This window comes from Cydia strobilella, chromosome 17 (genome assembly GCF_947568885.1).
Source record: "Cydia strobilella chromosome 17, ilCydStro3.1, whole genome shotgun sequence".
Classification (NCBI taxonomy): Eukaryota; Metazoa; Arthropoda; class Insecta; order Lepidoptera; family Tortricidae; genus Cydia; species Cydia strobilella.
In genome coordinates this window covers 5,875,211-5,888,174 of record NC_086057.1, presented here as the reverse complement: position 1 = coordinate 5,888,174, position 12,964 = coordinate 5,875,211, and the positions used below count along the sequence as shown (strand labels likewise).

Genomic DNA, 12,964 nt, shown 5'->3' with positions numbered 1-12,964 from the left:
CCAAAAACGCATTCTACCCCAAATGGTGGGAAAATGGCGATGACAGGGTCGAGTGGAGAAAACGAGAGGAGGCCTTTGCCCAGCAGTGGGACACCAAAATAGGCTAATAAAAAAAAAAGTATATTAAAAAAAATGGAAATAATAAATATCTGAAGTATATTGTATACTTAGGTATATTTGTACGTTATACATATAATATACGGGGTTATTGTTATGTCCAAACTCTGAGGAGGATGTAGGACACCAAAATCGCGAAAAAAAAATCTACTGTTCCATAGAAAACGTTGACGTTTTTCGCGTTTTCGGGGTTGGCTACATAGTAATAGTTGTTAAGTATGACCCACATATACCTAATGATTCTCCGAATAATTTTTAGCAGATTAACGATTCGCAGACAACGATTCGCCGAACATCGGTTCGCAGAGTGATTTATTTGCAGATGTAACTTTTGGTCGACTAACGTTACGCACTCTTTGTTCGCATACTGTTCAGTTCGCTTCTGTGTAAATTAGCAGAACTATTATTGGACGATTTTCATTTGGCAGAGTAATCTTTTCGTTTAAGCAATGTTAAGTCGAATAACGTTTCACATTTTATACGTCGTTATTTTCGAAATAAAAGCTTCTTACAAAAAAAACCGTCTTCAAAAAGGATGAAATAAAATATAATCCTTTTTTAAGTATATGCGTTAAGTATACTATGTATAAAAAGTAAGTTACGAAGACGTTAGCGTATATGTAGTACCAAACTCGTGGTAAGGCTACAGTTGCACTACATCAAATTGGTGGTTTTCGGGAGGAAATGCTTTAGTTACTTTAGAAAACAACGAAATCACTATACACATGCCTTAAAAATTTGAAAGTTCCCTCAATTCCTCAAGGTTCCCATTATCAGATCACTCAGATCAGAACCAGATTAATATGGGACCACCTTGAAGGTACCTCCTTTCAAACAGAAACAAAAAAAAACAAATCGAACCACGGGTCTCGGAGTAATCAGTGAACATAAAGCCTGACCAGTAATATATGATCATTGTCAAGAGGGCGTTGTTCATTCTCATGTATAGGGTGACAGTTCAGTATTATAGTATGAAAAAATTAATTCCAGTGAAATTCCGCAACATGGCGCGTGATCGTATATTCCTGGTCAGGCTTTACTTAAAGACCGGACAAGTGCGAGTCGGACTCGCCCACCGAGGGCTCCGTACTTTTTAGTATTTCTTGTTACAGCGACAACAGAAATACATCATCAGTGAAAATTTCAACTGTCTAGCTATCACGGTTGATGAGATACAGCCTGGTGACAGACAGACAGACGGACAGAGGAGTCTTACTAATAGGGTTCCGGTTTTACCCTTTGGGTACGGAACCCTATACCACAACCGAATTTTTAACCTAAACCAATTTTTAACCTAACTATGAACAAAAGCATAGTATACCTAGGTATAGGTTAAATTAAAACCTATACAATATTAAAACCTATACAATATAGGTTTTAATTTTATGGTAACTTCTGTTAGTGAACATAAGTAGACAATTAAATGTATCAAAACCATCTTTATCAGACTCAAACTAAAAGTTATTGTGTAGGTTAGTCATGTCCTAGTCTAGCCATAAATAAGACAGAAGTTCTGCTAATCAATATTAATGCCAAATGAACATACGACCTATTGTGTTTTGACCTATGGTTTCTCGAGTAATTATAACAGTTTCCAAATGATTATTCTACGAATAGTAAATATGCGTATCAATTGCTCTGCTTATTGACTACTCTTGCAAATGACTATTATGCGTAATGAGATTCTGCCAATCGTTACTCGGCCAAAGAACCCGTCGGCGAATCGTTGTCGGCGAAACAAAAATCGGCGAATTTTTTTTCGGCATATCAATAGGGCACCCCCACATATAAATCCCTAAAAGTATGGTCAGACAACAAAATCACCGTGTATATTAAACTCCAGAATAACCTATTTTCGGTCTATTGCATATTTAAAGAAACGATATGGAATTTTCGTACATAATTTATTTGCATGCAATATTTTTTATTTAATGAATTGATCATTATTTATCTTTAGTAATATTAGTTACGTTTAGTATATGAATAATGAAATAAATAATCAATGTGTTTGCTTAATTATTGTCAAAATATTGTGTAAAATGGCTATCCTATTTGCTTTTAAATAATTTATACCTAATTCATATTTTCATATTTTACCAAGTTAAATCACAAGTAATAGTCAAATTATCTAGCACTTCATAACTAAAGCATCCGCGTTAACTAATTCTTAGTGTAAACGTACTTGCACGAGTGCGCCGACATCCGCAAAACCACGGTGTTACAATAGAAATTACTCCGGCAAATATATTGCCGTGTTATGTCGCGCGAGGCCGGGATAGTCCTGCGTTGTGCAAATTTATGGTAACCCTAATTGGGAAGCACAATTAAAAGAGTCAGTTGGCGTTTGTTTTAAATAACATATTTTGTAGCTGATGCATGTTACGTACTAGGAAAATATAATATAGTATTAACTGGGTTTTTTTTGTCAAATAGGTATAAAAATACGAGATAGATAGATAGATAAATGATTTATTTGTGCAGCTGCAATTACACACAATATAAATTTACAAATACATCAGAGAAAAAAATACTAATTACTACTTACACTAACAAAGAAATAAAATTATAACGAAAATACGAGAAGGAAAAAGCATGATATTGGTAATGCTAAAGTAATAATATCAATAACTAGTGGTCAAATTCATTAAATATAATTTTTTTTCTCTTTTAACCTTTTGAATTTCCTTTATTTTTCTTTAAAATAAAATAAAGTTAATCCTAGTTTTTTTTAACTTCTTAAATAAATGAATAGTCATTTAATTTTTTGACATGTGTTGTATTGATATTATATTGAACTGAATTAAATTAAATATATTTATTCCGTTCCAACGTAAAACTAATCGAGCCATAGGTACTAAGCGCCACGCACCATCCCAATAACCCGCGGTTAACCGGTGTAACCATTAACCTAGTGTCAAATTTTACTAGTAACCATGGTAACTCCAGGTTTAACCGTTTAACCCTGGGTTAGTGGGATGGTGCAAGTGGCGCTAAGATGCGAAATAACTTAACTATTAAACGATAATGTTCTATTAATAAACCTTGAACGGAACGGCTATCCGGCCAGAACAGACACCTCCCAATTTATGGCCACCATTAATATCTAGCAACCGCCAACACGGTGCAATTTGTTCGTCTCAGTGTTGCCACGGACAATGCAATCCCTTATATTCCGTATATTGCTCATTGGTTTCACGAACACAAGCGAATCAAGTACTTGTACGAACCAGTATTACGTGACCTGCAGAATCGTAGTAACTATGTCTAATGGTAGAAATCCTTTAGGCTGGTTTAGACTTCCACTCTATTGGCCCGTGATTGTCATGCGCTTAAAATAACACACCTACTCGGCCAATAGCGCGCGAGATAGTCAATACCAAAACCTGAGATGTGGGTGTACATTGAAACAAAGATATGGCTAATGGTTGTCCGACCGGACTGGATTGGGTTGTAAATAATATGATTTTGTTTATTTTCAGGTACGTTTCTTCTTTTAACGAGGTCTTGAGATCACGTACAACATAGACAGGTAGTATTTATCTATACATGGTTGTTGGTATGGTGTTCTGTATCTGTAATTGGTAGAAAGTGAAGCTATCGTGATTCTATTACACGCAGCTGAAATTAACACATAGTTAGAAGAACCTCTTAAACTATATTGTCGAATTTTCCATACAAAAATCGAACCTATACTAATAGGTCTAATAGGTAGGTTTTGTGCCATTTTGTTTCCATTTGGAGGTAGTGACACTAGTGACATTATCTCATTGCTATAGAAATTTTGAGACATCAGGTCAAAAAACTGCGAGTAATTTTAAAAGTCCTCTCGTGATGTTAACACTACGTAAATAATTCTAAAGAGACGGAAACAGGTATAAATCTAAGGTTGCAAGGTCAGGGCTCATATGGCGAATGAATTGACACTTCGCAACCAATCTCTCTTAAGTTTTGCTAAGTGTCTAAAGATGCGTGTGGATTGGCGTTACACACGGTTTATAAGGTTAAGGTTTCTTTCAGTGAGCTCGTGTGGCACCCAAATACAGAGCTTTTCTGTATCCACCCAGATTTTTTCAAAAGGCTGAAAATGTTTTGTGGTCTAGCTCTTCAGCTATGTTGTAATCCATACTAAGTGTGTCTGCCTGTCTGTTGCCTCTACACGCTTAAACCGCTGAACCGATTTAGTTGAAATTTGGCATAGAGATAGTTTGAGGCCCAAGGAAGGACATAGGGTAGTTTTATCCCAGAAGTCGTCCTTTAAGGGGGTGAAACGGGGGGGGGGGTTGTATGGGCAAACGATAAAAAGCAGATTGAATAAAAAATAATAAGCTACTTAAATTACTAACTACGCAGAAGAAGTCGCGGGCAAAAGCTAGTTAATAATATGCCGATCTTGCTCCACTTTTTAAAAAATAGCATCGACTTTATCCGTAACTGGGCGGCGAGAACGAGTTTCATCTACATAATATATGATATCAAAATCCCCGCACTAAAAATGCTTGAACCACTTGACTCTGCTTGTACTGATACTGCGTTAAGTCCATAAACATCACTTTTTTTCAGCAACTTGTATCACATTATTCCCCTTTAGGAAATAAAATCTCAAAATATATTTAATTTCTTCCTTAGATTTACTCATTTTGGTGGACAGAAAAACAGTTTTTTTTTTTAAAAGAAAATGTTTTTAGTGGTTTTTTTATGTGATAGTCAGCAAACGAGCAGACGAGCCGCCTTATGGGAAGCGATCATCGTCCATGAACATAAGCAACATCACAGGAGCCACTTAAGCATTGCCGACCCTTGAGAACTCTAAATACCCTCTTCTTGAAGAATCCCATGTCGTAGCGCAAAGGAAATACCCCAGGAGGCAACTCATTCCACATTCTGCACGTTCTGGGAAGAAACGAGCGAGATGCCGCTTATATTCTTGGTGTGCCATGTATCTACGAAGTAAGGATGAGCTTTGCTCCTTTGGCGGGGGGTTTGGTGGGAGGTGGTACCAACAGTTACATCAAAACCAGCCAGATACAAACAATACGAGTACAACCAATAGTTTTTACTCAAACTTTACACCTATAAAAAAATTTTTTCCTGACCTAATTAAAACGTTCCGTTGTTGGATTGTAAACGATCCAATAACCTGCACAACAATTATTTACAAACATTCTCAGAATAAGTAAAATATTTGGCATTTTTTTTTGCAAATTTCCTATTCAATAATAAAGCTTTCATTTAATGAAGTTTTTAGCCTTCAGGGGATTTAGGTTAATTAAATTTTATGACAACAATTTTGTTGAAAACTAATTTCGCTTGACGCTAAATTGCTTATTACACTGTTGTACGGATGATGGTAAGCCTGTGTAGCTGCTCCTTTTTTTGAAAGATTGTTTTGCCTCATTTCATGGATACACTAAACAAAAATCGTATTTTTATAAATTTCGACATGGGATTTCCAGGAAATATAGATTATTTAAAATTTTATCAAATTTTAAATTTAGTAACAAAAAATAAAGAAAATAAATATCTATTAAACTTTTATAATCAATTGTTAAGTTTGACTATGTCAGTTCAGATGTTTTTGATTGGAAATTAAAATTACTTAAAATTCGAACAATATTACGATTGACGTTGGCATTTATGTCGTTTAATATCAAACAAATCTTCAATGAAAATATTTTTTTTCTAATAATGCTCATATAACTCATTTCTAATATACGTATGTGTAACTGGTGCTTAGACAAAGCTTACTTAAGCAAAGATAAGCGACCACTTTATGTCGTCGATTAGTACTTATGACATAATTATTATATTTCACTTCATTCATAGTACCATTTTATTCGCATCACATGTAATGGCATATGATGTTTGTATAATAAGTATTTAGCTGTAAGATTAGTTTTAGTATTAATATTATACTCCGCATCGCGGCTGATTGTGATGATTCTACTCTCACATAATTTTAAGACCATTGTAACTCACAATATGACAATAAAGATTTAAGATAACAACCGTAAGTGAAATTCGACAATTAATTCTATAGCATTCAGTGTTCTTAGTAAATTCTAAATTCAAACCATCTTTTGAAGTTCCCTAGCTCTTTTGATCTATGAGAATCATGAATTCATTTTTTGACTTAAGTGTTACTGACAAAGTGAGAATCGTAGTTCTATTGTTTAACGATGCCATCGATAAAAATACCTAAAGGAGAAAAAAATACTACAACACAAAACAAAATATAGCAGTTATTTACATTTTAAACAATCACGGGCTAATCGTCTCAGATGTGCCGATAAGTGGCGGGCCATTTAACCGTAATGGCCCACTAATTAAGTTACTAAGGCAGTGACTCGAATGTATTTTTGTTGTTAAAGTGGCAATGACGTTGCGAATAATTCCTGTATGTAGACGGAGGAATTTTAATTTGGGTTGAATATTTTAGGTTGGTATTGTTGGTACCTGTTTTCACTAATGTTTGATATAAAGGAAGTGCTTTTAGTACATTGACATTAATAATTCATGACTAGATATTTTATTGCGTCGTAGAATGTTTTTTTTACTTATATTTAAAGATTTATGTAAGATTATATTGAATGATAAAAGAGTTGCAAAATACATAACTGTAAAAGCATGATAAAAAGTCAAAAAGGGGCGTTGAACGTGGAAACGCTCTATCTTACCCCAACATAAGCCTGTTCAGTCGAAACTATGCAATAAACAATGTTATTACAAGCCACCCAAGCGCAAAACTTTGCACTAATGTTATTTATCTTCCAAGCCGCATTTCCTCACCCATCTAATTTTAAAACAACATCAATCACACATCAAAACCGTCCCCCGAAGCGTTTGTCAACAGAATATCTAACCCACACACTAAACTTAATTTCCAAAGGTCGTAACATACTTAGCCCTACTATATAGAAAACACTCTTTTATTAAAGTAGGGATATACACCACCATCAATCGTACGCAGTGACAAATGGCGCTCACTGCCGCGATAAAAAACTATTTAGCTATTTTATTGGCCATAAAGATAGCGTTGTTTACTGGAAAAGGTACTTAATGAGCTTTGCAAAAAATGTGATCTGATAAAGGGTATTGAGGGCAGGTCCGATTGGTTTTTAATACGGTGCGCGGTGATGAAACAACTCCATCCTGTTCCTCATCTTTTTTTCCGCAAACATGCAGTTTGCTATCAAACTTTGACAAGATTCGTTGCCATTGGTCACGCAATTTTTCTTTTGAGCCTAATGCGATGCTCTACATTATAACGGGGTATGCTTTGTATCGATTGTTTGATACCTATTGTATTAGGTATACTAATATTACAAGTATCATGTATCAATTTCACGTAGTTAATAACTCATTCCTGAATTTGGCGTTTATTTTGCAACATCACCTATATAAATTGTGTTTTTTTTTATATTCTTCTATTAAGACCATGCTAACTGCATCGGTTTTGATAGCAGAGTCTGAGCAAGTGTTATTTTAAACCTCAAACTTCTATGAAATTATGAGGTTCACTCGCAAATTAACACTCGCCCAGTCTGTCATAAAGTCGTTGCAGAGTTATCTTGGCCTGACTCTAACGTGTACTTATATTATTCTATAATTATATATGTACAATACAAGAAAATAATGTAAAATGTCTTGTCAGTAGGTTCTAAAACGGTCGTTTGTACATATTTAGAGATTTTTAAGAATACATACATTTAAAATAAACAATACAAGTACATAAATACTCGTATTATTTTGTAGGACAAGAATTGCTGCTTTTAAATTTCTATAAACATCGCTTTATTTACCTGGCTTTTACCAAATTGAAGATTAATAATTTCAAAGAAAACGTTTAGAATTACAAAATAGGTACTTTAATATTATTCAGTTTATTTTAGTTCAGTGTACGTTTTGATTGCATATCGTGATTATAACATGCACATGGTTGAGCGCACTAATTTATTGCAAATATTTTAATTTGAAGGTTATCAGTTAATTAACTCAAATGTAGTTATATTTGGATCAATGTTTTGTAATTTGTAACTGGGTTAACACATGCGAATTAAAATTATTTGATTTGTTTAATGTAAGTAATGTAAAAAAAAAAAAGAAAAAATATATTGTAATTGTTCTATAGTCTTATGTAACGTATGTATGTTTGTAAGCATGTTTGATACTTAGGTACTTTATTAGTTGTGTATCCAATTGTTACTTCTGTGTATCTTCCTACTTATAGGCAGTGCCGAACAATATCAGTATGTTATAATTAATGGAACTATAGGTCTTATTGTATATCTGCAAGTTTAAACTTATCTGTATGTGACTGTTTGTTTCCTAAATAATAATAATAATAATAAAAAAGTAAGTATACTTAATCTGGTCATCGAACTAAAGTGTTAATAAAGTAAACAATGATATAGATAGAATATTCAGCAACTGCCCACGACTTTCTTAGCGTTGATTTCCAAGATATTGTTAAAATTCGTTTAATTGCTTTTGTTTTTATGACTAAGTCGGTAAGAAAATATCAAAACATTTTTATCTACAATCTAACATTCTAAAGTCTAAGTAAAATACATGGTATTTAGCATTTCTCATAGGTAGTGTACATAATGTTGGTTCATCTAATCTAAGCCCTGCATTTATTATAAAAAGGAGTAATTCAATCATTTATGAACAGGTTTAAAAAAAAACTATAAACAGTTCCATTTTTGCCTTTCCACGGAACCCTAAAAAAAAGTCGTTGTCATTACAAGAACATTTATTAAGCAGCACAACAAAAGTAGCTAGCGTTAATTAATCAATTTAACAGTCGAGGAGTCGAATTGCGGGCGTGATGTTTGAACACTGGCTTTTTGTTGTGGAAGTTTTTAACAAGTTGGCCATGCGGATAGTAGACACAAAGAGGGCATTTAACTTCATACACACGCTAATGTGTAGTTAAGCATGTTTAAATAGCATACTATAATTTCTTTTACCTGTATTGTGTGCTACTCCAATTGACAGCATTATTATGACTCTATAAAAATTCAAAGACTATCTAGTATAAATATTATTGTTACTTGTAATTTACTCTTTAATTATAGTAGTAATAATATTGTCTTCGGTTACCGCGATAGTTACTCATGAAATAAAACTATGAAAACGGATTATATCGCGTATATTGAATTTATAATACATCCCGACGTTTCGCTTCGCTGTAAAGAGTTCGAAACGTCGGGATGTATTATAAATTCAATATACGCGATATAATCCGTTTTCATAGTTTTATTTTATAGTAGTAATGTTGTTTATTATACAGACCTGGTTATATGTTCTCTTCTGACGACCGGTCTGGCCTAGTGGGTAGTGACCCTGCCTGTGAAGCCGATGGTCCTGGGTTCGAATCCCGGTAAGGCAATTTATTTGTATGATGAGCACAAATATTTTTTCCTGAGTCATGTGTGTTTTCTATGTATTTAAGTATTTATATATTATATATATCGTTGTCTGAGTACCCATATCACAAACCTCCTTGGGCTTACCGTGGGACTTAGTCAATTTGTGTAAGAATGTCCCTAAAATATTTATTTATTTATATGTAAATATAGTTTAAAATGTGTTTAAAAACGTTATATGAATATTATATTGAACAATCGTGTCCTTTAAAATCCGATCAATTTCGAAAGAATTCGAGTATAGGAACTAAACCAGCAAGCACGCTCTTATTCCTATTTTGAAGATGAGTATATTTCGAAATATGCGCACGAGGAAAATTCCTCGAAAACAAAAACGCGGCTAAAGGTTATCTAAGATATAAACAAATATTTATAAAGAAGCAACGATATTCTCTGAAGATTTGTTCGATATTACGAGTATTTCTCAGGTATTTAGGTTGCGACAAGAGAGAAAATCAGGTCAAGGGGTATAAGCGTTTAAATTGGGGACACATAACTCCATATATGACTTCGAAGATCAAACATTACATTCGCATGAATCTATATATATAATTATATAATATATATATTTATAGATATACATATATCGAAGGTCCTGTTTTTGACTTGTGTTATTAATTACTTAACCTGCGGTAGGTAGTTTAAAATTACGCGTTCTTATTTTTTTAATATTACTTTTAGTACAAAAATAAGTAGAAATAACTGGTAACCGTAGAGCTACAATGCAATACATTTGAAAGTACTTACCTACATTAGATATTTATGCATACTTTATTGCTTAGGAGGCCAATTCTAACTTATCTTCCGATGTCACTATTCGTCCGTGCGGTGCGCTCTCGTCTCGTCTCGCTCGCTAATACATGTACGAAAAAGTACAAGCTAAATGTAAATCTATCTTCATATGAAAAACATTTCAGAAAGCATAAAAAATACGTTAGCGTCCGAATCAAAAATGATTCTGAACTCAGAATTTCCAACAATATTGATTCTATCATGTTTGAATAGATAAATTTGTTCTATATGCGGGCAGAGAGAGTATATCTGCAGTAATTTGCGATTGGTTTTTGTGTTTGCTCCTAAAACAAGGGTAAATGTTTTATTTAGGTACGAATGAGGTTTTATTGAACAGGGAGTACGACTGTATTGGATATATTATATTTTGGCATGTCTGTAATGTTAAATTTTGCAGTTGGAGGAAAAAGAGGGTATGTAGTGATACGCTATTTATATCGAATGAAAAGAGATTGCATGTAGCGGAGATGAGAATTTTAAGATAGATGTGTGGCGTGACGAGAATGGATAGGATAAGGAATGAGTAAATAAGAGGAAGCCTGAAAGTTGCATCCATAGCCGAAAAAGTAAGGGCAAATCGCCTAGCGTGGTACCTACGGACATGAGATGCGGAGGGATGAAAATCATGTGACGAGAAAGGTATTACGAATGAATGTGGGGGGAGGTACGAGGAGAGGAAAACCGAGGAAAAGGTGGATGGACTGTGTGAGAGATGATATGAAACGAACGCAAGTGAATGATGAGATGACGGGCGACAGAGAGGTATGTAAGAAAAAAACATGCTGCGCCGACCCCAAGTGAATGGAATAAGGGCAAGCGAATGCCCTTATGATGATGACGCTATTTATAGCGATTAAGTACTCATTTTCATTTTAAAAAGAGACTTTCTGAGATTAACCGTGGCAAAAAATTTTTGGTTGAAAGATTGAGTGGCAGCCTGTGTAGGTGTGATTGTTTAATTAGATTTTTGTGTTGAATTGGGAATGGGTTGATTCGTATTTTGGCCCTGGTGATTACTATTTTAATCGACATGCAAAATAAATCGTTTCAGTTTATTTCAATAGATCAACTTATTCAACTTACTTGCCTAGATTGTTCTAACCATAGGGAAATCAAATTCATAAGAATGCTTATTCTTATATCATACGAAGGTCAAAAAGTAGGGACATAAGTGCCAAAAACCACAATACATTAAATGGAATAAGTGGTGTCCTTACTTTTGACAGCCCACAAAGCCAATCATCCCACCCACTTTTGCCCACTTTTGTAATCCTCAATTATTCCGCATTTCCCGGGCCCGAGAGGTCCACTCTTGTCCGGGACAATGGGCCGAACTACGATAAATCAGGACTAACCATATCCACATCAGGAAGACATAACCACGCAAGGGGTTTTAAGAGACTTGAGACGTTACTCTTCTGAGTGATGCAGTAATGGTGTAAGATGGCTTTTTTCTTTCCGTGCGTTGCGTTAGCTTAAGCGTTTTCTAATGCTTTTCATGATATTCGCTAATGCTTTGACTGGTTTTTGTAAGATGAAAGCGTTCTTGGTAATAGTTGAGTTCAGTTAAAGTTTAAGGGAAGAAACTGCACGGTTTGCGGCAAAAAGATAGGTACATATTTACTAATACATATTTAGTCTAACTAAACGTGCGTCGAAATTGAAGCTAAATGACGTGGTATAGACTAGCTAACTTTGTCCATTTAAGCAAGTAATTTAGTTTAACAGTCTTAATGTTTGTTTTAAATCTGTGTTTTGAATATACCTCAATCCTTAATTAATAACCTTACGAGTCAACACCTTGCAGTTTTAGTTGGAACTGGCAGTTTCCGAGGAACGTTGTTTTCTATGAAAATTTGCTATTTTTAATAATTTAATATAAAATACTCTCTACCTAGTACTAACAATTTAATTTCATAAAAGGTAGGTAAATTTTGTTTCCATACATTTGGGATACCGGCAAAGTATGTTATAAACTTTGAAATTGACGCACGAACGTGCCATAATGTTCCGGCAACTTAGTGCTACGCCGTAGAGGAGCTACGCCACGTAGCACATGCTTCGAAATGCTACGAGCGCAATATATTGTGATATTAACGGATGCAATATCATATAATGAGAGTGACATGTCATATTACCAAGTTTAACCAAGATTACATTTCCAGAATCAATGAATTCTCATAAGTACTTACTGTATTAGGAAATAGGGTATTTTGTAAGGATATTAATTTGTGAACGTATACAGTACGTACAAGTCAAGAATATATAAGATGTGAAATATGAAAGTTCTATCTCCTCAGCACTTTTGACGTGTGTTTTCTAACATTATTAATTAAGAATATATTAATATTGTTTTTGTTTTAATTGTTCTCACATCACAAGCAAAGTAGCAAAGGTTTCTTTGAGAAATTAACTTTATTAATTTTAGAGTGACAATAAAATATATCTACTAAGCTATATTTATTTTGCATTTAGGGGGTTGGCCAATTAGTGCAAGTTGTTCACTTGTAACGGATGAAACAACGCGCCAAAAGTATCTGCCACCATGGAATTATATTCCAAAACAGAGATATATTTACAGTTTTTTATATTCAAAAGTATCAATCACAGTCCAATTGTTCTTTTTG

The 12,964-nt window shown here is 34.1% G+C and overlaps 2 protein-coding genes across 2 annotated transcripts in view; one reads left to right on the top strand and one right to left on the bottom strand.

Moving 5' to 3' along the window:
• Positions 1-12,964, top strand: part of LOC134749011 (protein sidekick-1-like) — a 160,764-nt gene that overhangs the window by 105,990 nt on the left and 41,810 nt on the right. The gene's annotated exons all lie outside the window — the stretch shown is intronic.
• LOC134749012 (large ribosomal subunit protein bL34m) overlaps positions 1-12,964 on the bottom strand; it is a 559,836-nt gene that overhangs the window by 511,334 nt on the left and 35,538 nt on the right. The gene's annotated exons all lie outside the window — the stretch shown is intronic.